The 25,412-nt window shown below is 47.3% G+C and overlaps 1 protein-coding gene and 1 pseudogene across 2 annotated transcripts in view; one reads left to right on the forward strand and one right to left on the reverse strand.

Annotated features, from left to right (window-relative positions):
* Positions 1-25,412, forward strand: part of TBC1D1 (TBC1 domain family member 1) — a 247,413-nt gene that overhangs the window by 24,748 nt on the left and 197,253 nt on the right. The window lies entirely within an intron of this gene.
* Positions 19,433-20,128, reverse strand: LOC105978683 (annotated as a pseudogene).

Consider the following 25,412-nt stretch of genomic DNA (forward strand, 5'->3'; position numbering starts at 1 on the left):
CGTGTGTGTAGCAGTCTTCCAAACTTGAAAGAGGGTTTGTGTGTGTGTGTAGCAGTCTTCCAAACTTGAAAGAGGGCTGTGTGTGCGTGTGTGTATAGCAGTCTTCCAAACTTGAAAGAGGGTTTGTGTGTGTGTGTCAGTTTACCAATGCAGTGGGTCCTTTGATCTCTGGAGCGCTGCCTCCAGGAACCTTGGTCGTAGAGCCGTGTGAAATGAAGCCCTTGGCAGCCTCAGTCTTTTCTCCATATATCATGCCGCTGTCCACCGGTCGAGCTGTCCGTGATCGCCAAGCACCTCGCCTGTCCGGTTGTGAGGGTTTGGCTTTTCTTCTTCACGCGGACTTACAAGACAAACACGAGGCTGAGGCGTGGTGGTTCTCTCGGAAGTGCTCGCTCTCTGATGTCAGCCAGGACAGCCCGACCAAGCAGTTCTGCTCTTAGCCTCTGGGACGTCACACGTTGGCATTGGCTGGATGGCACGAGGCGGCAGTGTGTTTGCTTTAGCAAATAGAACTGTGCTCCCTCGTGTGTTCAATGGCTGTGTTCTTTCGGAAGTGGGTTACGGGCCTTTTATAAGCACAAATAACAGCGACGGCATTTGCGTGGTGGTTGTGGTTCGGTGCCATCGAGTCGGTCCTGACCCACAGCGACACTGTCCACAACAGAACGAAGCACTGCACGTCCCTCGTCATCCTCACAGTGGTTCCCGTGCCCAAGCCCCTTGGTGCACCCACCGTGTCAGTCCATCTCCTTGATGGACTTCTCTTTGGTGCCACCCCTCCACTTTACCAAGCATGCTGCCCTTCTCCAGGGACTGGTCTCTCCTGACAACATGGCCAAGTAGGTGAGGCGAAGGCTCCCCATCCTGGCCTCTAAGGAGCATGCAGACTGACCTTCTTCCAAGACAGATCTGTCTGTTCTTGTGCCCGTCCCCAGCCCTCTCAATATTCCTCACACGCTCCGTCATCCAAGTGCATCGCGTCTTCTTCGGCCTCCCTGCCTCAGCTCCAGCGTTCACGTGCACAGCAGGTGGTGGAACGTACCTTGAACATCCAGTCGTCACTAGTTGGGGGTGGCAAAATGACTTGGGAGGACTCTTCTCTCCATAGTTTTTGTTACGTCCCGAGAATGAAGGGCCAGGAGTAGAGCGTGTCCTTCTGTCCTGGCTTGTTGTATTGAGAACCCCCTCCCACCAGGAAACAACCGTGAGCACTATAACACCCTGCTGAACCTGCAGGAGACAAGGAGCAGCTGCTCCCAAGAACAACAGTGGCGGAATACCACCATCAGAGCCAGACAGCCAAGTGCTAGATGAACAGGGTACCTACCTCTGGCACTTAGTAGTAGAAGAGCTTTCTCATACCTGTGGAAGGTAGAGGGCAAGGGGCCAGCCATGAGGGGGAGAGGAAAAGGGCACAGAGAGAGGTGTGTCTGTGGACACTGCTGAGAAAAGGATGTCCTCTTAGTAGAATTGGATCCTTTATTGTTTCTGATCCTGAAGTGTAACCCGTCAGTTCCCTAATGAGCGCCATCATCATGTCTGTGGGTTCTCTGTGGCCACTGCACTGAATGATCAAACCCAGCAGAGATCCAGAGTACTGTGCGAGGGTGGATGTGTGTCTGACCCCTGCCCGATAGGCGTCAACTTTATGCTGTTGATCTTGATCTTCTTCTGAACTTATGATGCCAGAGGAGGGCAGCCACCTCCTCCGTGCCATTTTCACACGTCCCCTCACGCAAAAAGAGGTGTGTTCGGCACATGGCAGATGTGCCCCAAAGCATGTGCCTCTGTGCCTCCATTTCTTCCTCTTTCAGCGGGCCACTAACAGTCCCACGATCCTGGGTGGCTTTCAGGATTCAATGAGTTCATAAACTCAAGGAGCACGACTTTATTAGAACGGGGAGTCCTTCTCTCACGGACTTCGGACATGTGGTCAGGAGAGCTCTGTCCCTGGAGAAGGACATCGCACTTGGTAAAGTGGAGGGGCAGCCAAAAAGAGGAAGGTCCTGGACAAGGTGGATCGACACAGTGGCTGCAACGCTGAGCTCCCACCGAAGGACAGTCGTGAGGCTGGCGCAGGATGGGTGGTGGCTCCTGTGGTACTATGTTGCCACGAGGCAGACCCGACCCAGGGGCACCTAACAACAGTAATGGCTGGTATATAAGTATTGAGTACCACATGGGAAATGCCACGGCCCACAGCCATCAAGTGCCCATTGTGACTCTTAGTGACCCTAGATAGGTTTCTGAGACTGTGCATCTTTATAGGAGCATACGGCCTTATTTTTTTCAGTCCCCAGAGCCACTGGTAGGTTTGAACTGCCAACCTTGTATTTAAAAGCCTAGAACTTATCGCATGCTGCCACCACAGCCCCTGGCTGGAGAAATTGCATGGTTATGTGATGCTCTGGAAGTCAGCGCAAATTGAGGTCCATATTTGATTACACAGTATTACTTTCCAAGCTGCTTAGGCCAAGCTAATTGTGATTAAACCCAATAGAGATAAATACCATATGCTCACGTGTTTGAAAGCCAGAGCTGTGTTTTCTCTTTGTTTTGCAAGCTTTGGGTAATTGAATTACCCGAGGGGTGTTCTCTCTGTTGGGTTGGGTGTGTTTGATATTAGAGGCAAGGTAAGCTCGATCAATAGAACCGTAATTTTCTTCTTTCTCCTGGTTTCCCCATCTGCTAATTGAGCCTCTGCTTCTGTGCATGTGTCTTCATCCCGTGGCAAGCCTGCTGTCCGCTTTGTCTCGGGCACAGCTTGCCTGGCGGCTGCTTGCTCTCGCTGCAATGAGGCGTCCAGCCTTTGCAGTTGGTGTCTTTTGAGAATTTAACTCTTGGTTTTTCAGCTTGTCTGGGCACAATAAACAGTCAGCCTGTGCCAGCGTTCCCCCAGGCCCTTGGCAGTGGTAAGACGGCTGGCATGCCAGGCTGTGGGTGCTGTCGGCTGCTGACTGTGCAGCCAGGGTGTTAGCTGAGACCGAAGACAACCAACCTTGCTTCTCAAGCTTGTCCGCGTTTTTCGGCGGCCATCTGGGTGCCTTAATCCTGAGAAATGCATGAAGACCACTCACTCTCTTTTTATACGGTAGTAGCTGGGTCAAGCAAGTCATTCCTGAAACCAAAGGTCATTGAGCCACAGGCAGAATTATGTGAAGCACTCGCTGCGTGACTCTTCCTGAAAGGGTTCTGGACTAGGCTTAGGGACGGGGGAGGCGACAGAAGGGTTTGTGGGCAGCTATCCTGAACCCATCCTTGCGTCTCTTTATCTGCCGGGACTCCTCTCACTTGCCCTCACCACCTTGAGTGCATTCTGACTCACAGCGAGCCTGTAAAGGGTACTGGGGAATGTCCGCTGTGTCCTGTAGGGTCGCCATGAGCAGGAGTCTCTCTCTATTGGGGCTCTGTTTGTGTGAGGAGAGTGTAAATCAGCTGACTTTAAAGCCAGTTTCAGTTACTTATATCATCTTGAAACTACATTTAGTAATCAATCTTACTCTACATTTGGAGGCTTCCTAGGGAGTAGGGGTATCTCTCAGGGGAAGCCCTGGTGGTATCATGGCTATGCATTGGGTTGCGAGGCCCAAAGTCAGCAGTTCGAAACCATCAAACTCTCTGAGGGAGAACTCCCTGAAAGAATTACAGGCTCAAAAAAGTCCCATGGGCAGCCCTGCCCTGTCCTAAAGAGGTCCGTATGAGGTGGCGTTGACTCGATGGGATGGCAGTGAACGAGTGCTATCTCTCAAGGTCTCTAAGGAGCCCTGGTGGATCCGTGTTGGGCTGCTCACCACAAAGTACACGGTTCAAATCCACCAGCCACTCAGGGGGTGGAAGGTGAGGCTAGCTCGCTCGCTTCAAGGTGTCCAGCCTCAGGAACCCTGCGCAGGGTCACTCTGCTGGAGTTGACTTGATGGCAGTGGGCTTGTTTATTAAGGTCTGTGGGCGGCACAGATGGTTTGCACTTGATTGCTAAGCCCCCTCCAACGTGCTTGCATTGAGATTGCAGCCAAGGAAATCCTATAGGGGCAGTCTCACTGTGCCACACAGGGATTCGCTGTGGATGGGCACCATGACAGTGACACTGTGGCAAGGAGGTTTTGTTGTTTTCTGGTTTGTTGCGGTTTGTTTGTTTTCTGGTTAAGTGGTACTTGTAGTTGAAAGTGTGTGATGAACTACTAACTTACAGATTAATTAGGAACCCTGGTAGTAGTCGGTCCCTGTTGGGTTACTAACTGCAAGGTCAGCAGTTCGAAACCACCAGTTACTCATTGGGAGATAGTTGGGGGAAAGAATTCAGTCTCAGAAACCCACGGGGCAGTTCTGTCCTGTAGGGCTGCTCAGAGTCAGCATGGACTCACTGGCAGGGAGCTTGGTTTGGCTTTTGGTTTTCAAGTTAAGTGTTACAATCCACCCAGCAGGACGCTGGGAGGTGAATCTGGCATGAAGATTACAGTCAAGAAAAAAACCCTTTGGATATTTCTACTCTGTCACATACAGGAGCGTTTACACACTGGGCTGCTAGCCATAGGTCAGCGTTTGAAACTACTCCAACTGGGAGGAAGATGAGGCTTTCTACTCCTGTAAAGAGTTACAGTTTCAGAAAAATCACAGGGGCAGTTCTACCCTGTCCTATAGGGTCACTATGAGTCAGCATTGTCTTGAAGGCAGTGATTTTTAAAAAATCTGTCACACAGTGAATCACACTGAGTCAGAACCCACTTTGCTGGCTATGGTTTGCCATGTTTTGGTAGTTCGACACAAACCAAACTCATAGTCATTGGATTGATGCCGACTCATAGTGACCCTCTGGGATAGGGTAGACCTGCCCCGGTGGTTTCTGAGGCTGTGACTCTTTATAGGAGTAAAAGCCCCACCTTTCTCCCTTGGAACAGCTGGTGGTTTTGAACGGCTGACCTTGCTGTTAGCAGCCCTTATGTGTAACCACTATGATACCAGGCTCTATCCTGTTTTGTCAGTAAAGGGTGGCCAGATAAACTTTTGTTTTCTATGCAGCTAGCTTAGCATTCATCTGTCTATTCTTGAACCAGAAAGGATCATAAGTGATTTTTAAGTTACATAAAATACAACACTGTCCCATGAACCAAACACCGAGTAACAGAGGAAAGAAGCAGTAACTGTGTTAGTCTGGGTTGACTAGAGAAACAAATCCAGAGACACTCAGATGTGTACAAGAGAGAGCTTTAGATCAAAGAATAACTGTATATTAAGAAAACATCCCCCTCGCCCCCTACTATCATGACCCCAGTCCTGCCTTTCACTGTGGGCTAGACCGGAGCATATACACAGGTTCAGATAAGAGATAAGAGCGCACAACACACAGAATCCACAAACAGGAATAGGAACAGTGATACCAGAAGGGTAGGGGGAAGGGAACCAATCACAATGATTGCCACATAACCACACACACACACCCCTCCAGGGGGATGAACATGGGGGAAGGGAGACAGCGGTCAGTATAAGATATGAAAATAATCATAATTTAAAATTTATAATTTATAAAAGGCTTCATGAGTTGGGGGAGGGGGAGGGAGGGAAAAAAGAGGAGCTGATACCAAGGGCTCAATAGGAAGTAAATGTCTAGAAAAGAATGATGGCCACTTATGTACAAATATGCCTGATACAATTGATGTATGGATTGTTATAAGAGTTGTGGGAGCCCCCAATAAAATGATCTTTTAATTTAAAAATAATAAGCTTAAAATTAAAAAGAATAAAAATAAAGAAAACATCCCAGCCCAGCCCAGATCAAGTCCATAAGTCCAATATTAGCCCAAATGTCCGATACCAGTCTATAAACTCCTCTTCAGACTCACGCAACACATGCAATGACAATGAATGTAGGAAGATCACAGGCCAGTAGTAGCAAAGTCTTGTGGATCCAGTGGTGCTGAACGGCTCTCAGCTCTGGCTGGGGTCTCCATGTGGCTTCTCCAGTTCCAGGGCTCAGGCTCCATCAGTGTAGTTCCATGTAGCTTGTCAACAGAAATGTGTAGCAGAGAGAGAATCCTGCCTCTAGGGAGGAAGACAGGAGTTCCCAGAATCCTCAAGAGAAGGCATACCCACCCAGAGTCATCATTGGCTATAACCTGATTGACAGGCTAGACTGCATCCCTCCACTCAAGTTGACAGGAGATTATGTAACTGCCACAGTAACCTCACTAGGGGGACTGGGGGTGCAGATCACAACCCAACATGGTTGTTTGGGGAGGTGATGAATTGGGCCCAGGGTGCTGGCAGGTGGGTTGTGGCATTTGTCATTGGGCAGAGTGGAGCATCTTCCATTTGGCCAGTGGGAGAGGGGAGGGCTATGGGGAGCCATGGGGGCGGGGGACCAGGAGGGACAGGGCAGTTCTGTGCCGAGCTCTACTGCTCTGAGTGACTCCAGCCTTGGTGACAACGTGGAAAAAACACAATGATCCGAACATATTATTAAGTTGGAATAAAAGTTAAAATGCAAGGCATTTCATGTGGCATTCCAGTCTTGGGCTCCCTGCTCACACTGCAAGATCCATTGCCTCATCTCCGAGCCCTGGCATCTCCTTGCTAACGTGCACCCCCAGGGAATGCTGATGCCAGCGCTTATGGGCGAACGGATCTCTTGCTCCAAGTTCTGTGGCAGCCAGCATGAAAAGGAGTACTGTCTTCTCAAAGCGTGTGGGAGATACCATCTTTGGCATGAGGAATAATGAAGGTTTAATTAGCGCCTCTCTCAACCTGAAGAGCTGACTGGAGTACCCTGGACTCGTACAGGAATCCAGAAAAGAAACTTCTTTCTGTAGTCCTTCGTAATACAAAGTAAGTCTCTGATTCTGTTGTATTTAAAGAGGTGGCATTAACTTAACGCAGGAGGTGACAATGCTCAGCTGCTAACCAAAAGATGGGGAGTTCAAGTCCACCCAGAGGAATCTCCGGAGAAAGGGCTGGCAATTTATTTCAGAGGAATCAGCCATGGCCAACCTTACGGAGCACAGCCCTGCTGTGACGCACTCAGAGTCACCATGACCCAAGGACAACTAGCTTTCCGGATCTTTTTGGAGTAAAAGTCTATGAGGGAGGAAACAAAGGTGACAGGTGGGAATTCCCAAGAAGGCAGAGGAATGGGAGAGGAGAAAGTGAAGATGGCCACCGCTTTGGACACTCATTGGGTCCCTATCAAAGGTGAACCCCCACATTGCCCTTGACCAGACAACCTATCCTTCTGTAGTGTGTGGTACTAAAGGAGCCAGAACCGACGCAGCGTCTTCTAACAGCAAGGGCAATCGATGAACGCAACAGCCTGGCTGCATCTCACAGCCGTGATGCTAATGCAAGAAGCTAGATGGCAGAGAATACAATGGCACGACTCCAGGGCCACCGCATTCTAGAAAATGGCAACTATTCTACAGTGGCAGAAAGAAACCCAGATTGTGCCTGGGAACTGGATGGAGGTGTGTGGGGGGTGGGGTGAGTGTGGGGGTGTATAAGGGCGCAGGAGGACACTTTGGGGGAGTGGTGAACGTGTGCTTTCATGATCGATTGTCCACATTAAATATATGCAGATCATTTATGACTGCTCTGGTTATGCATCCTGGTCTCATAGTTGTTACTCATTGGGGTTTTGACCACAAGGTCAGTAGTTCAAAACCACCAGCTGATCCTTGCAAGAAAGATGAGGCTGTCTACTTCTGTTAAGAGTTCCAGACTTGGAAACCCACAGGGCCAGCTCTACCCTGTTCTAGAGGGTTGTCAGGAGTCAGAATAGATGGCAGTGAGCTTGGTGGGTTTTTTTCCTTTCTTTCAATACTTCAATAAAGCTTCTAAAAAATATCAAGGGGAGAAAAAGGAGGTGCCAGAGATTTCAAGGAGATGGAACTGCCACAGCCGTCTCATAACTGGGCTTGGGAAACCTCCCTGCCAAGGACATGGTGTGTTAGTCTGGGTTAAAAGAGAAACAAGTTCATAGATGCTCATTTGTGTATAAGAAAAAGCTTTATATACAAGAGCAATGGAATATTGAGAAAACATCCCAGCCCCGTCCAGATCAAGTCCCTAAGTCCAATATTAGCCCATATGTCTGATATCAATCTATAAATTCCTCTTCAGACTCACGTAACACATGCAATGATGCTGAACACAGGAAGATCACAGGCCAGTGGGTGGGAAGTCTTGTGGATCCAATGGTGGCAGAAGCATGTCAGAGCTGGCAGGGGTCTCCATGTGGCTCCTTTGGCTCCAGGGCTCTAGCATAGCTCCATGTGTCTTCTCTACAGGAATATCTCACAGGGAGTGTCCATGTCCCGCCTCCTGTGAGCTATTTATCTCCGTGGTGCTCCCATGAGGTCATCAAGTTGCGACTTGATTGGCAGGCTAAACTTCACCCCTTCACTGTTAAGTCTCAAATTGACAACAGATTATGTAACTACCATACTTGGATATGAGTGGTTGCAGCCCCGCCAGGGTTAGGAGTAATACTTCCTCGACTGTTTCTTTTGCTTCTTCATTTACTCTTACTGAGTCAGGGGCAAGGAGGAGCAATCTCAGTTTGGCCCACGAGGTTGCCCACTAAGAGCTCCTGCAGTCTTGAGTGGATGGGAGCCAAGTCTCTGTAGTTATCTCTGTGCCCCGTTTTTCTCCCATTCGTATGAAACATCCTGAGAGGACCATCTCTGTTCACTTGTAGGCTCTCATCCACCAAGAAGCCTGCTGTTCTCATAACCTAGAGGAGCCCTGGGGACGTAGTGATTACGTGTTCTGCTGCTAACCACAAGGTTCGCATTTCAAAGCCACCAGCTGGTCCATGGGAAAAAGATGAGACTTTCTGCCCCCTGTAAAGAGTGATAGTCTCGGGGCTGTTCGACCCTGTCATTTAAGGTTTCTGTGAGCTGGAATCAACCCCACGCCAGTGAGGTTTTTCCCTTTTCTCATCATACACAAATCTTGCAAGGCAGCTCATTGTATGCCTGTGTTCACTTCTTAGAAACTACAGTCTGTTTGAAAAACAGAGCTGCGTGTTGATGCCCTGTATTTGTAAGAACTAGGCACAGGGGTGTGAGTGTACACATACATTCCACTGTACTGTGATTCGGTTCTGTTTGCCTGATTCGTTTTAATTGCTACTGACATCAATTTTAAGGAAAGCACTTTTAGAAGAACATATCTAACAAGTGAAATGCTGGATTCCAAGTTAGGCATTGAGCGGCTAGCCACAAGGTCAGTGGTGTGAGCTTACCAGCCGCTCTGAGGAAGAACATGGAAGCTTTCTACTCCGTGAAGATTTCCAGCCTCAGGACCGCACAGAGGCAGTGCTACTCTGTAGGGTCGTTATGAGTTGTAATCAACTTGTTGGCAGTGAGTTTCAGTTTTGAGTTTGAGCTGTGGAATATGTAAGCGTGTTCAGGATGAAATAAGCCCAACTGTGTTATTGAACTTGTCCTGAAACTGAGGAGTTCTGTGATGATGGGTTTCCAGAAGGACCACTAACCAAAAAGCAATCTTTCGCTAGCTGAAAATCCTACGTTGAATAACATGAATACTAACACACATGCAATCTTCTTTTCTAGAGAGCTGTGTGCCGAGTTTCTAAATAACAGTCGACCAGTCGGTCGCTATGGATTCAGACTCTTGGCCGCCCTGCTGTGTGGCGGAGTAGAAATGCTGCTCAGTAGGGTTTCACGACTGCAGCTTTCTGGAAGCAGATCACCAGGCCTTTCATCTGGGGCACTTCTGGGTGGGTTTCAATGGCCATCCTTTGGATTTGTAACTGAGTGCCTAGCTGTCTGCACCACCCAGGGACTTTACCGGTCAAAGATTAAGTGATGTTTTAAAAAATGATAAGTTACATACATGCAGTAATAACAAAGTCAAGGATTTCCCACATTCCTTATACCAGAAGTGAGCCTGGGTGCTGCTGTGGGCTAAGCATTGGGTTATACTAGCCGTAAGATTAAGAGTTCAAACCCACAAGCTGCTCTGGGGGAGAAAGGCGAGGCTTCCTGTCCTTGAAAATATTTACAATTTCAGCAACTATTTAGGGTTGCTGTGCGTTGGAATTGACTCAATGGCAGTTGATTTTTTTGGCATTCTTTATTCTGGTATTAATCCAGAGTAGAGGAAATTACCCTGGATTGCACAAGAGGAATTCAAAACGTTTGGTGGGGAGAAATGCCCTGATCTCTCAGCCCCATTTCCCATGAACTTTTCGAAGTCCCCTCGCCTTGGAGGGCTCGCCCATTCACCCGAAGACAGAATCAGTGCGGAGATGCGGCAGAGAACCGTGAGCGCCGTCCTGTCCTTGCCGTGCCTGCTTTGTGCCAACCACCGGGGTGGGCCCTTGGGTATCTTATTCCACACTCCCTACTGAGAGTCGAGAACGCTTCTCCCGTTCAGCCAGAGGTCTTCTACTCCCCCGGCCTACTCTGTTCACCCGTGTCCGGCCACACCAGACTGTCCCCCCCGGCCTACTCTGTTCACCCGTGTCCGGCCACACCAGACTGTCCCCCTCCGCCTACTCTGTTCACCCGTGTCCGGCCACACCAGACTGTCCCCAAACACACTTTCGGATACCAACTAACGCCCGCGCTTCTTGTAGCTCCAAGCTGCAGTTACTTTCCCCCTAGTATAGTAACCGAGATATCATTAGTGATATCTAAAAGGCTTCTATGTTCTACCTGGTCCAGCCTCCTCTCACCTTTCCTCCCCCCTCTCCCGCATCCCCTTCAGTCCTGGGAATTTGACTAACATTCAGAATCCCTGAGAAAATCTTCAACTCATCTGTCATTGCTTTGGTTTTTTTCTCCCTCTGCTGGGACAGCTAATGATTGCCTGGGTGGGCTTCTGCCAGAGTAAACAAGTCTGATGGCTTACGGGGGCTGAAATGTTATGCTGAGTCCTTGGGGAAAGCTGGACCAACATGAAGCCCCTTTAGTTTGCCCTCCCCCCAAATAGCTTCTGTTTCTTCTCCCAAACTGCCTTCTTTCATCACGCTCATTATAGTTTGAGAGACTACACTGTTTTAGTGATCTCGGAGCTTTTACTGTATGTGAGAAATTAAGACAGCTTAGCACAGGGTGTATATGCACACAAGGAACCGTGGCCATGCTGTGGGGACAGCGTGGACTCCCAGCCTCAGGTCGTTAGGTCACGCCTACCAGCTGCACTTCAGAAGGATGAGGGCGAGGTGGTCTGTTTCTGTAAAGATTTATAACTTTGCAAACCTTGTGTGGGGTCACTAGGAGTTGGAATCCACTTAATGTCGATGGATTTTTTTTAATGCACACATGTACACACGCCTAGTATATTACGTTGGGCTGTCTGGAGAAACAAATCCAGTGACACTCATCTATGTATAAGAAAGCACTTTATTTCAAGAACTAATTACACACCAAGAAAGCTTCCCAGGCCAGTCCAACTCAAGTCCGTAAATCTGATGCTATTCTATACGTCCCTCTTCTGACTCACGTAGCGGTAGGCTAGTGGCCCAGAAAGGAAGTAGGAGCAGGTAGATCACAGGCCGGTGGGTGCAGAGTCCGGTGGATCCACGGTCAGTGCAAACATGGTGGGCTGCTGACAGCTCTCAGGGCCAGTGGCAGAGTCCCAGTGGTCAGGAAGGCAGAGGGGCAGAGACAGAGGGAGGTTCCCAGTTTACCTGCTCATAAGAAGTCCACACCCCAAGGAGTCATCATCAGGCTGTGACCTGATGGCCAGGCTAGATTCCACCCCTACCCTTTCACCCATCTTCAAGTTGGCATAAAATCACCGCATATCAATGTTATCTCTCTCTATACATACATAGCACAATAGTAAAAACCAAACCAAACCCTGGAGTCAGGCAAAACTATAACCCTACCAGTACTTTAAGTTTTATCATCTGTGAAATGGGAACAGTAGCACCTCTTCTTAACATGGTAATGGACTTTAGCACATTACCAGCCATATAATGCGTTTTGAAGACTGTTAGCGGCTAATGCTGTGAACATGTACAGACTACAGAACAGATAGGCACGCTCATTCTCTTGGCCTCCATGTGCACTATGATCACCACAGGGAGGTGGGTGCCTCTGGTTTGAAGTCTGGACCCAAACCAAGAGACATAGGAAAGTCTCACTTTGTGGGGGGCAGGGGGGGAAGGAGAAGGGGATCCTCTCAGTCCTGATCCATGGTGGAAGAAGGAAACCATCCCAGGAGCCTGGAGGGTGGAGGCAGCCCGACCGCCATTGACCAGCCTTAGCCTGATTGCGGTGAGCCGAAGTCCGCAGGCTGGCGGTGGCTCGTGTGCATGAAGATGCTGGCATGCCCCCTCGCTCTGGGACACAGTGACTCTCTGGACAGCTGGGAGCAAGCTAGTGGAGAAGAGGCTTTGGATGGAGACCGCGAGTGTGGGAGTGTGAAGTCAAGAGGAACCAGACTGATTGGAATCTGGAAAGGTCAACTGGCCAGACAGCTGCCCATTTGGGGCACCTCCAGGAGCCCAGGATGAGTCAGAATGGACGTGGAGGGCACAGGTGCAGGGTGCCCCAGGGGCACATGTGCACCAGGCTGCCCAGACAACCCCAGGCACAGGGTGGCTTCGAGCCCAGTCATAAGGTTAGCCAGAAGCTAGTCTGTTACACTGAGAGTAAACTGTGGGGAGCAAAGAGTCACAGGCCAGGTCAGGGCAGGGGCAGCCTGGAGGAGGGAGAAGGTGCACTGTTTCGATGGTCTCCTAGCTCCTGTTGCTCTCCGTGTGGGGTTTGCGCCAGGAGGCGGATGCAGGTGGCTTCTGACAGCAGAGTGACCAGGAAAAAGAGAGTTTGCTGTTGCTAGGCTGGAGACCTCAGTGGCCCAGCGGCTCTTGCTCTGTGCCATCAATCACTGCGGATCCCACAGGGCAGAGGAGAACTGCCCCAGAGGGTCTTCTTGGCTCTAGTCTTTGCAGAAACAGAATCACATCGTTCTTCAGCAATGCCGCTGATGGATTCAGACCACTGTTTGATTGGTGGGCTGCCGAGAGCTTTAACCACTGTGCCACCAGGCTCCCTTTGTCCAGCACACCGACCCTCCTGCTATTCTGACTTATAGTGACCTTCTAATAGCATTATTCCAGGGGGTTTACAGGGATGTAATCTTTGTGAAAGCCGTGACACATGTTTCTCCCACAGAGTGGCTGGTGGACTCAAACCATCGACCTCTTGGTGAATGGCTGAGTGCTTTAACTGGTGCATCACCAGGCCTCTGTTGTCCGGCACAGAGGAGTCTAATTTGCTGAGGTGACTTTGGGCCATGGTGTTTCTCTGTAGTTGTCATCTGTCAGCTGCCCTGTAAGCGTTCCTTTTGCTCCGTGTTCCAGAGAGGCTTCTCCTCCTACGAGTGTTAGTCAGAGTGGACCGAGGTTTGCTGTGGTAACACAGGGCCCCGACCTCTCGGTAACTGAGGACAGCGTTTATTTCTTGCTGTAAGTAAATGTCTGTTGTGACCCTGTAGGACAGGGTAGAACTGCCCCCATGGGTTTCTGAGACTGACCCACTTCATGGGAGTAGAAAGCCTCATCCCGTGGCTGCTTATTATCCCTCATTGCCATTAGGTTGATGCGGACTCACAGTGATGCCACGGGGCAAGGTGGAACTGCCCCTGTGGGTTTCTAAGACTGTGACTTTTGATGGGAGTAGAAAGCTCCATCTTTCTCCCTCAGATGGTGGTTTTGAACTGCTGACCTTGCGGTTAGGAAGCCATGAAGAATGTTAAACTGGTCTTACCCAACAGGGAGGTGACATACATCGCTTCCACTCAAATGTTGTTGACCAGAACAAGTCAGTGGGCAAGCCTGGCATCAGCAGAATGGCAAAAAATGAATGCTTTCTCCATGAGGAGCAATCATTCATAATATATAGCCTACCACATGATTTTGCCTGACCTCAGGGTCCTCTCAGTATTTCTGTGACCTCAGTGACTGTCCATATTATCCTAATCCCATGCCAGTAGCTCTGATCTCTGCACTGAAAACCACCTCAAACGGAATGTGACTCAACGGAGCTAGATTATTCCTCAGTAGTTTGTTTCTTTACTCATCAGTGGCTACCCAAATCAGAACACTGGGGTCATCATCTGACCATCAGTTAGCAAGTCCTCATAGTTACACCCATAAATGTTTCTTATCTATTTCCCCAAGCCTACTACCGTGTTTCCCCGAAAATAAGACATCCCCTGAAAATAAGACCTACTTACAGTTTTGCTTCTCACTGAAATCTAAGGCACCCCCCAAAAGAAGACCTCCCTGAATATAAGGCCTCCCCGATAATAAGCCCCCCTGAAGCGGTGGGTGCTGCCGCGCAGCTCCCTGTTTGCCACTGCACAACTGGAGCAGACAGGAAGTGTGAGTAAATGTACCATAGATTATGAGTAAATGTACCATAGATTGTTGTACATGGAAATAATGGTAGTAACAAGAAATTCTTGATACTGTAGAATTCAGTTTGTCTGGTTATGCTGGTTTGTGATGACAACTACTACCGCACTGTATACAGGTAGTAAATTTCCTTTTGTTGTTGTTCAATAATAAATGTGTACCATATTCTTCTTCATGGAAAAATAAGACATCCCCTGAAAATAAGACCTAGAGCACCTTTGGGAGCAAAAATTAATATAAGACACTGTCTTATTTTGGGGGAAACAGGGTAGTAGTGCATGGCATAGTATTTCTCACCTGGACTACTTAGGCACATTCTGGAAGAATCTTGATACCGCCATTATTTTCTCTCTCCCATTGATCCCACCTTGCATCTAATTGGCAGACCAGAAGGTGACCAGCTCATCCTACGACCTTGTGGTTTTACATGGCTTCTGAATGTTCATGGACCTCTCTAGTCTCAGCTCAAGCAGCACACCTACAGCTGCTTGCATTTCTTGCCCACACCACACACAACGGCCATTTTTCTAATACGTCATGCTTCTTTCTCGTGTTCTAGTATCCTGAACAAACTGTTCTTTCAGACTAGAAGACTCTGTAGCCTCTTAAGCTGGTCTGTTGAAGTGAAATGACTTTCTACGGCTCTATTCATATGCTCTGTACTTCCTACCCAGTGTCTGTGTGGGAGCTGGAAAATAAAATAGGTTGAACATCCAGCCTATTGCTTGGCAATGGACGGAGTACATGACCTGTTTGCTTTGCCCAGCACATGCCCCAAACCAACCCCCTTGCTGTTGAGTTGATTCCAATTTGTAGCCGCCCTTTAGAGTCTCGGTTCTCAACCTGTGGGTCATGACCCCTTTGGGGGTTGAACGACCCTTTCACAGGGGTTGCCCGATTCATCACAGTAGCAAAATGACAGTGATGAAGTAGCAACAAGAATAATTTTATAGTTGGGGGTCACCACCACATGAGGAACTGTCTGAAAGGGTTGCAGCATGAGGAAGGTTGGGAACCGCTGCTGTAGAGGGTTTCCGAAGCTGTGATCTCCACAGGAGCGGACAGGCTCACCTTCCTCCCTCGGAGCTGCTGTGGGGCTTGTCTGCCCACTTTGCAGTTAGCTCCCTTACCCCTTGCCCACCTTGGCATCAGGGCTTGGCGTAGAGTAGGCAATGAATGTATATTGATTGATTGAACAAAATACATTGTCGGTCGCGGTTCTTGGTTCTAAAACCATTTCTGGCTGACTTAGGCCACCCCAGTGATGTTTTTGGAAGGATATAGAGTTCAAAGGATAAGCCTAAAGGCCAGCGAATTAAGACTGGAGAATTGAGCAGCACCCAGGGGGAGCATCCAGGCAGAGACCCTGCTGAGGGCACCACTGTGGACACCGCTTCTGCCAAATACTGCGGTTCTTGACCCCGGCACATCTGCTGTGGCGCCGCTGGACTCCTGACTCCACTGCCCGCCTAGTGAGTCAGCTCTCACTGACCCCTCTGTGTCTCGGTGCGGCTTCTCCCTGGCCCGAAGCCCCAGACCGGCATATGGACTGGCTGAGCCAAGATGGGTTTGTCGGTTGCCAGAAAGTTCAAGAGAGAGAATGTTTATCCTCCGTCAGCAGAGGGGCCCATGCTGCCGCTGGTGTTAGAATTTCTCCCCATATAGGGCACTGGTTCAATGCTAGGTAGCCAGAGGGAAGTGTTCTGCTTGTGTAGCGGGTTATGCACAGAACGGCCAGTGGTTTGAGCCTACCAGCCACTCAGCTGGAGCAATATAAGGCTGGCTGAAGATTCAAAGGCTCGGAAACCTGATGGGGGCAGTTCGCCTGTGCCCTAGAGGATTGACTCAATGGCAGTGTGTGTGTGTGGTGTGTGTCTGTGTGTGTGTGTGTGTGTCTGTGTGTGTGTTAGCCAGAGAGGAACAGGCGTTAAACAGTTGGCTGCTAACTGAAAGCTTCGTAGTTTGAGCCTAGCAGCCACTCCATGGGAGAAAAGTGTAGCAGTCTGCCCCCTTAAAGATTACAGCGTAAAGGCAAGTCTCCTCTACCTATAGGGTTGCTGTGCGTTGGGATCAGCTCAATGATGGTGGGCTCAGTTTCCATACAGGGAAGCCACAACAGCTGTAAGCACCCACTTCTGCAAAACTGCACAGGAACGATTCAAACCAAGGAATGTCTTTTCTCATACCTTTTTTTCTCTTATCTATTTGAATTTTTATGGGAGGCATGTCTTATATTATTCATCGCATTATTAATAAACGTTCCCTCAAAAATTCAGACCAACCGGAAGCGTGTAAAGAATAAAATGTCAGTTCCCTTCCTACTTCCTAATCTCCCTTACTCCTGGCCACGGCTGGCTCACTGCCGAATTCTCCCTTGCGTGCAGGGGACCGGAGTTTATAATGGACATATGCCCTTCACGCGCAACCATTGCCCATGCTGCTATGTTCTGAGCAGGTTACTTCCAGACTCAGATGGACTAGGAAGGAACCCCTGACCATCTGCTTTGGGAACCCTTATGGGTCACAGCAATCTGATCTGCAACAGCAGGCAGATTCGTGACAGGGCCGGGTGTTGTTCCAATCCATTGTGCACGGAGCCACCAGGAGCCAACCACAGCTGGCAGCAACAACGACAGTGGAAATGTGTCCTTATCTGCTCCTTGGATAAGACGTGTTTCTTAGTCTGGAAGTGACTGGTCTTCACCGTGGTTTCTCTGTGTGTATAATTTACATAGAACACATGGAGTGTAATGCTTTTAACTTGAGGATAAAGTAGTTGTTTGCACTCGCAAGATCTGCCCATGATCCGAGGAGGGTAAGTGATAAAATCCAAGATCAGAGGATAGAATTGTATTTGAGCTTAAGTTCTGCGCACCTGGTTTGCAGAAGACGGTGGGTGACAGGGAAAGCCTCAAATCAATTTGAAGAGTCCCCACAGGGGCTAAGTCTCCATTGAGGTCCCCGACACTTGACCAGGAATAGAAACAGTCTTGCTCTCAGATCCAGTGCGCTGGACCGTGGATTAGTCCTGATGGAGTTAGGTTAAAATTTATCATGTTCTCATTTGCTTTCCCTTTGGACCCAGCCTTAATTTCTCCTAGTTTCTATTAGCTTCTGTTTTCACTCAGATTGAGGCTTCTCTGTTGTATTTCATTGTCATTGTTGTTTCTCGTCTGCTTTTCTTGATAAAAAATCCAGGATAGGGGGATCTATAGAGGCAGTAACTAGATTAAGTGTTCCTTAGGGTGATGGCTGGGGGGATTAATGGGTAATAGGGAGCTAATCATAACGGGTAAAAGAACGTTTTCTGAAGTTGATTGTGGAGATGGCTGTGCAATTTTAAAAATCACACTTAAGCCATTGAGTTGAGGGGGCCGTGAATGACATGTCAACAAAGCTGCTGAAAAAGTAAGTTTAACAGGCATAAGTTACATAACAAAACCTAAACCAACCAACCAACAAAAAGCTCTGGTATTGTGTGGTACAGTATTGCTCATGGCCCATCTGTAGTAGACTACCTGTCTACTACAGGATAAGCAGGCTGGCTTCTGGCTTGTGCTTTGAAGGCACTGGTCAAACTATTGCTAGAGAGCTCTGGCTCTGGTGGGTTCAGGCATGTGATGGTAGCTGACATTTTGAAGGATCTCTTGATTCGTTTGTAGTCCCTGGCTGGTGCAAATGGCTAGCGGGTATGTTTGGCTGCTAAAGAGAAGATTAGAGGTTCAAATCCCACAGAGGGGCTTTGGAAGAAAGGCTGGCTACTCTCCAGCCCCAAACCCGGCCATTGACAACCATGCAGAGCACAGTCCCACTCTGATGCACCAGGTGTCGTCATGAGTCAGCGTTAACTCCAAGGCAACTGGTTTAGTAGGGCAGTCGGGTGGGTGTTGGGTTGCTAAGCACAGCAGCAGCAGTTTAAACCCACCAGCTGATCCCTGGAAGTGCGAGAGGCTTTCTGCCCTTGTAAAGAGTCACAGTCTCAGAGAGCCACAGGGCAGTTCTACCTGGCCTATAGGATCACCATGCGTCCGGTTCGACTGGGTGGCAGTCGGTGAGTGCTGCTGTAACAAAGTATCACGAAAGGGTGGCTTTTAGAGGAGCAACAATACAGCTTCTGACCCTTCCCATCCTGGAGACTAAACGTTCCAACTCGGCACTGGCAAGAGGAGAGCTTGGAGAGAGGGAGAATCTGTTCTGCTCCCCTCTCGATGTCTGTGGGCCTCCGGCTTCCCCCAGTGCCTGTTCTCTCTTTTCCTGTCTCATAAAGACATCTCAGATACTGGGTTAGCACCCACCCTACTCCTGTACGGCCTCCTGTTAATGGATAACAGCTTCAAAGACTCTATAGCCAAATAAAGTCAAGCTGACTTTTTTTTTTCTGAGTTCACAAGTTTATTATGAAAAACATGCAGTGTTCTTGTGCAGAAACATCGTCTTACAGGAAGATGAAAACCAGTTCTGTCCAAAACAACTCACCAGGTTCCGACAATAACAAAGAACACCATGGGGCCAAGATTGAGAAGGAAATAAAGTGAGCGCAGACAAATCATACAATTAAATTAAACGGTATCCCTGAAAAGAAACAAAACGGTTCCAAAACTCACAAGTAGAAGGGAGGCCTTGGTACTTATTTTAAAAATGTTCATTAAGCTCCAATGATGGTTTGCTGCTATCCTTACCTACAGTCATGCTGAGTAAAGCTCTAGCTAAATGGAAGATAAACTGTATTCATGAGGTGTTAATGTTTACATCTTAATATCTGCAGTCTCTCAGAGAAAGCAAAAGTAACTACAGATAGCGCTATGTCAGAAACTGGTTTCTTGACCAACAGTGTCATTTCAGCATGCAATAAACTGGTTCATTCTAAAGTGGTCAAGGCTGTTGATGACAAGAGGCTTCGTATTTTGATATGGCACATCTTTTGGTCCATGTGAAAACAAGTATTTTGAATGTTAACTATTCTCCGACACTCTGGAGTTACTGTTGCTCATCCCATTTCCATTAGGTCAATATCTGGTTCATGACAATACTGTACAAGTTTAACATTCATTACAGGAAGTAGTCGGGTGCGACGAGTGACATGTGGCTCACCTCTGCGTGGTGCCGGGTCAAACTGGAAGAAAGAGTATTTTAGAGTATTGTCAAGTTCCATGATTGCAGCTTGGTTGCCACAGCGATAGCAATAGTTTGGAGCACTGAAAATTGTTACTACATTCTGGTCATGGCATCAGTTATATCCCTCCATTACCAGTTGGTGAGCTCTCGACATCAACGTAAGGCCATTGGCATGATTAAATGTCTCAGAAATATCTTGTCCAAAGGTGTAGCCCGCTCCTCAAGGAGATATCCCCTACCACCTCGGTCATCTGGATGACCACAGCAAGTCACACGTTGGGCCTCATGAGGAACTTCTTGTAGGCAGTCAAACGCTCTGATGTGATCCAGGGTATCAATGGACGGTGAGAGGCCACCATGTAGACAGAAGATCTGCCCATCCACCAAGGCAGTGAGAGGAAGATAGTCAAAAAGATCTGTAAAATATTTCCACACATTTGCATTTCCATATTCCCTTAAACATTCATCATAGAAACCATATACTTGTGTGATGCTCTGTCCGCTCTCATGATTTCCTCGAAGAATGGTGATGCGTTCACGGTAACGATCCTAAAGAGCTACAAGCAGTGTAACTGTTTCAACTGAATAATAGCCTCTGTCAACGTGATCTCCCATAAACAAGTAATTTGTACCTGGTGATTTGCCACCACTTCTAAACAGTTCCACGAGATCGTGAAATTGGCCATGCACATCTCCACAGACAGTGACTGGACATCAAACTTCTTGCACGTTGGATTCTTTTGTCAGGATTACTTTAGCCCAGCCCGGGCCAAGGCCCGTGGCCCCGAAGCCCCCGAGTCGGGGGATCCAAGTCAAGCTGACTTTAACATACCTTTTGAGGGAGGCAGGCATCAATCCATAGGCATGGAGAAACAGAATTTGGTTCTGATGGAAGGAACGTATTCATGCCATCTTTGCCCCAATTAATCTGTGTTGCTTGGGCAACACGTGCTCAGAATGTTTCCTACGGGGAATTTTACTTTCCTTAAATAACAACAACAACAACAACAAAGCTGACCCAATGCTTGGCTGAACTTGTTAAAGAAATGAAGTTTTCTGTGTCATGTATCCTCAACGAACTGCCAGGGCAATGAGTTCTGAGCGTGTGTCAATTCACTTTTCTCGTGCTGGTAGTTGGCTGGAGTTGAATGCTACTCTCAGGTGACACACGGTGGTTGGGGAGGGCAAACATAAGACACTTACAAATGAGACAGTTTTGCAGCAAGAATAGAGATTCATTATCCAAATTAGTGATATATGTTTTAACAAAGCAAAACTGACCATCGTTGCCCACCGTGGCTTATGTAACAGCAGTAACTAACTGAAGACCAGAAGAAAAGGACCAAATGGGAGATCCGGGGCAACTTCGAAACACTGGTGAAAAAACTCCATGATCTGTTTATTTCCATTTTGAAGCCTTCTCATTTAGTTCTATACATAATTGTATGAGAAAAATAGCAGCAGCAAGAAACATTTTAAAGACTGCATTTGTTGATACTACTGAGATACAGCTAAACACTCACTATGGTTCTGAACCAACTCAACGGTACCCCAAAACAACAACAACAGCAACAAACATTTCATGAGATTATGTTGCTGAATTCGAAGGTTTCGGGTCACACTTTCGAGGCTCCGTCCAGTCAATTGACTTAATGTTTTTTTCAGAGTTTCTGTTCTGCTTCCTACAGCCTCCAGTATAGACTACCACTCAATGTAAAGACAGGCAAGTTCCTGACGATGGAACCAATAGGCAACATCATGATACACGGAGAAAAGGTTGCAGTTGGATTTTGTCTCGCTTGATCCACAGTCAATGCTCATGAAAGCAGCAGTCAAGAGACCAGATGACACATCGCAGTGGGTAAATCTGCTACACAAGCCCTCTTCCAAGTGCTGACGAGCAAGGGTGTCGCTTGGAGGACTACAGTGCTCCGGACCAGCTTTGGCCTTTTCAATGTGCACGTGGAAATTGACAATGGATAAGGAAGATTGAAGAAGAATTGATGCATTTGAATGCTTTTGTTGGTGGATAATGAAAATACCATGGACTTCCAGAAGAAAAAGCAACCCTACCATGTAGGAAGGACAGCCAGACTACCTCTTAGAAGGGAAGGTGTCTCATGTACTTTTTTTTTCTTCTGGAAAGTTTACTTTGTACTTACTTATTAACAAATTTTTATTTTGAATTAGGCAAGAATTTGCATTTCAGATCATCACTCTTGGATTCAACACTTTAAACTATTTATCAAAGCCAACAGTTTAGGCTACTTTTCCATCCCCAAATAGCTTGCCCTAGTCCCACCCCTTTGAAGTCTCTTTTGTCTCTTGTGGATTACTTATCTTCCCCTTCACCCAAGTTAAAACCTGTCACCCCACCAACCTATTACTTCATCTTCCCTCTCTTGATTCCCCCACCCCTCCCAGCCAGGTAACATTCAGTCTGTGCCCTTTGGTAAGAAAGTCTTTTCCTATTTGCCTTTTTAAAAATAACAGTGGTCTTATACAACATTTGTCCTTTTGTTTTGGACTAATTGCATGGAGTACAATGTGATAAAATCACAACTTCGTCTCATGCCCTTGGCACATGTTGTCAGGAGAGATCACTCCCTGGAAAAGTGCATCATGCTCGGCAAAGTGGAGGGTCATCCCCAAAGAGGAAGGCCATGTAGAAGATGGATTGAGACAGTGGTGGCAACAACGGACTCGAAATTAATGTTTGCGAACTGGGCCGTGCTGCTTTCTCTGGTGCATAAGGACGAGGGAAGCAGCCAAAGTGCTCCTCAGTGAAATAATGATCACTAAACTTTGGGGCCTGCACACAGTGGAACACGACATCTCATTAAAGAATAACGATCCAACTGAAGCACGTCATGACGTAGACGGGTGTATGCTGAGGGAAGCCAGTCAAATACAAGAAGACAAGTAGCATTTGAGACCACTGTTATTATTACTTTTTTAAATCAAGAAAAGGTTTTCATACCAATAGAAACAGGTTTTGATGGTTGCCAGGGGTGGGCGTGGAATGACGATAAGGTGAAGAAATAGGTTTAAAAGCCAAAAAACTCACTGCCATCTAATGTATTCTGACTCTTAATGACCCTGTAGGACAGGGTAGTTTCCAAGACTATAACTCATTAAAATTTTTGTAAAATTAAAATATCATTTTATTGGGGGCTCTTACATCTCTTATAACAACCCATACATCAGCTGTATCAAGCATATTTGTACGTATGTTGCCATCACTGCTTTCTAAACATTTACTTTCTATTTGAGCCCTTGGTATTCGCTCCTCTTTTTTTCCCCCTCCCTCCCCCTCACCCTTGTGACCCCTTGATAAATTATGATTATTTTTTATAGCTTACACTTAACATTGTCTCCCTTACCCCGTGGTTTTTGTTGTTAGTAACCCCGGGGTGTGGATGGGGGGTGGTGGTGGTTATGTGTCCATCATTGCAATTGGTTCCCCCTTCCTCTCCTCCCCTCCCCACATTCACTTTACCCTCCTGATATCACTACTTCTATTCCTGTTCCTGTATTCTGTGTGTCCTGACTCTTATCTCTTATCTGTACCTGTATACGGTCTAGCCGGAAGTGAAAGGCAGGACTGGAGTCATGATAGTGGGGGTGGTGGTGGTGGTGAGGAAGCCTCAAGGAACCAGAGGAATATTGTGTTTCATTCGTGCTATTATGAGCCCTTGTTGACTCATCCCTTCCTTGTGACCCTTTGATGAGGGTATGTCCAATTGTCTACATATGGGTTTTGGGTCTCTGCTTCGATCTCACCCCCCACCTTGTTCTCAACAATATGTTTTTTTTGGGGGGTCTTCTAATGCCTGTTACCCACTCCCATTGACACCTTATGATTGCACAGGCTGGTGTGCTTCTTCCATGCGAGCTTGTTGCTTCTCTGCTAGATAGCCACTTGTTTTAAGACTATACCTCTTGAAGAGAGTAGAAAGCCTCATCTTTCTCCCACAGAGCAGTGGGTGGTTTCAAATTGCTGATGTAGCAGTTAGCCATCCAACTCGTAATACAGTACACCACCAGAGCTCCTGAGGCTAAAGGGTAGATAGGTATTAACTTGGGTGAAAGGGAAGGTAATATACTACAAGAGGGCGATGAGGTGGGGTGGGGGTGGGAAGGTGGGTGGAAGGAACAGGGCCAGCCATTGGGAGATTCAATAATTGTATTGACTGGATTGGCTTGTATGCCAATAGATTGTCCTATCACAGAAAGCATTGTACTTCAAAATAGATCTTGAATGACCTTTTTGACAATGAATGCGACACCCTCTCTCTTGAATCTGCATAATAAACCATATGAGTTTCTGATTCAAAATGGCTAAGACGAGTCAATTTCAGCTCATTAATGCCTAGAATGTTCATCTTTATGCGTCTCATTTCATCAGCTTTCTTTTCATTTTGAGTTATTCTCTATCAGCAAATGAAGGTCCCAAAGATGTTACTCCTGAAGGCTTTACCTTATCCACATCATTTTGGTAGAGTCTACTTTGAGAAGGCAGAGCTTCCTCAGTCGTATTTTGAGTGTTTTCTGATCCAAAAGACTGATCTATTGGCCCTGTCTCTGATAATGTTCTGTTCTGTTTATTAAGTTTTCAGTTTCTGATCATCTTTTGATGCTATTCCTTAAGTGTTCAGAAGTGGACCGCCTAGTTCTTCTTCATAGTCTGTCCTTAATCTGGAAGTTCTGCTGAAATCTGTTCATTTTAGGTATTTGAAATACCAATGACCTAGCTTCCAGCATTACAGCAACACACAAGCAGCTGCCACAGTACATGTAGACAAGTGCTATCGAGCAGCGGTTCTCAACCTGTGGGTCATGCCCCCTTTGGGGGTCCAACGACCCTTTAACAGGGATCTCCTAAGACTATCGGAAAACACATATTTCCAATGGTCTTAGGAACCAAGACACCTCTCCTCCATCTGTCTCCAGGTGGTCCGCCCACATGCAGATATGCCCACATACAAGTACCCGGCATGAAGGCTGTTACCCATGCTACACCATGCTTCAAGACAAAATTTTATTGATTCGTAATTAGAAATAAATATTTCACAATATATAATTACATATTGTTTTTGTGATTAATCACTATGCTTCAATTATGTTCAATTTGTAACAATGAAAATACATCCTGCGTGTCAGATATTTACATCATCATTCATAACAATAGCAAAATGACAGTGATAAAGTAGCAACGAAAACCATTTTAGAGTTGGGGGTCACCACCACAAGAGGAACTATATTAAAGGGTCGCGGCATTAGGAAGGTTAAGAACCACTGAGGGAACATATTTCAGTCCAAATAAAGTCTGATGAAGAAATGTGGATAGTCTCAATTAGAGTGAAACATGTGACCAAGACGGATGTAGAGAATACTGGTCCGATCTTATTGGCAGCTCCGTGAAGGGAGGATGAGGGCGGGGAAAGCCTTGGGAGCTCTCTGTGTAGTTGAGCAGCTTGGGTGGTCAGGGTGGGCGGGAGTTTGGTTGATGAAGAGGGCCTGCAGACTGGCATGACGAGCTCTGGATAAGTTGTAGGAAACCTGTTCATAGGGGCTTCTGTCTTGGTCTCTCTAAGTTCGGTCCTTCAACAGCAGCATCACCTGGGAACCCGCTTGTAGCATAGGTTCTGCAAATGCACTTCAGACCTGCTGGATTAAAAAATTCAATTTTAATGAGATTCCTAAATGATTTGTAGGCACACTGTTTTGTTTAGACAATAAAGACGTGGATATCTCAATCAGACATCTGGAGGTAGTTCCAAAGTGACTACATCTACATCATCAATAACAGACTTTCATCTCACGCCACTCTTCCATCCTTTGCTATTGTTTTCAGTAGCTCAGACTCATGACAACCTTATATACACCCAATGGAGTGGTGCCTGGTTCTATA

This window comes from Echinops telfairi, unplaced genomic scaffold, assembly GCF_000313985.2.
Source record: "Echinops telfairi isolate 266 unplaced genomic scaffold, ASM31398v2 ScPeMD7_7468;HRSCAF=8506_0, whole genome shotgun sequence".
NCBI lineage: Eukaryota > Metazoa > Chordata > Mammalia > Afrosoricida > Tenrecidae > Echinops > Echinops telfairi.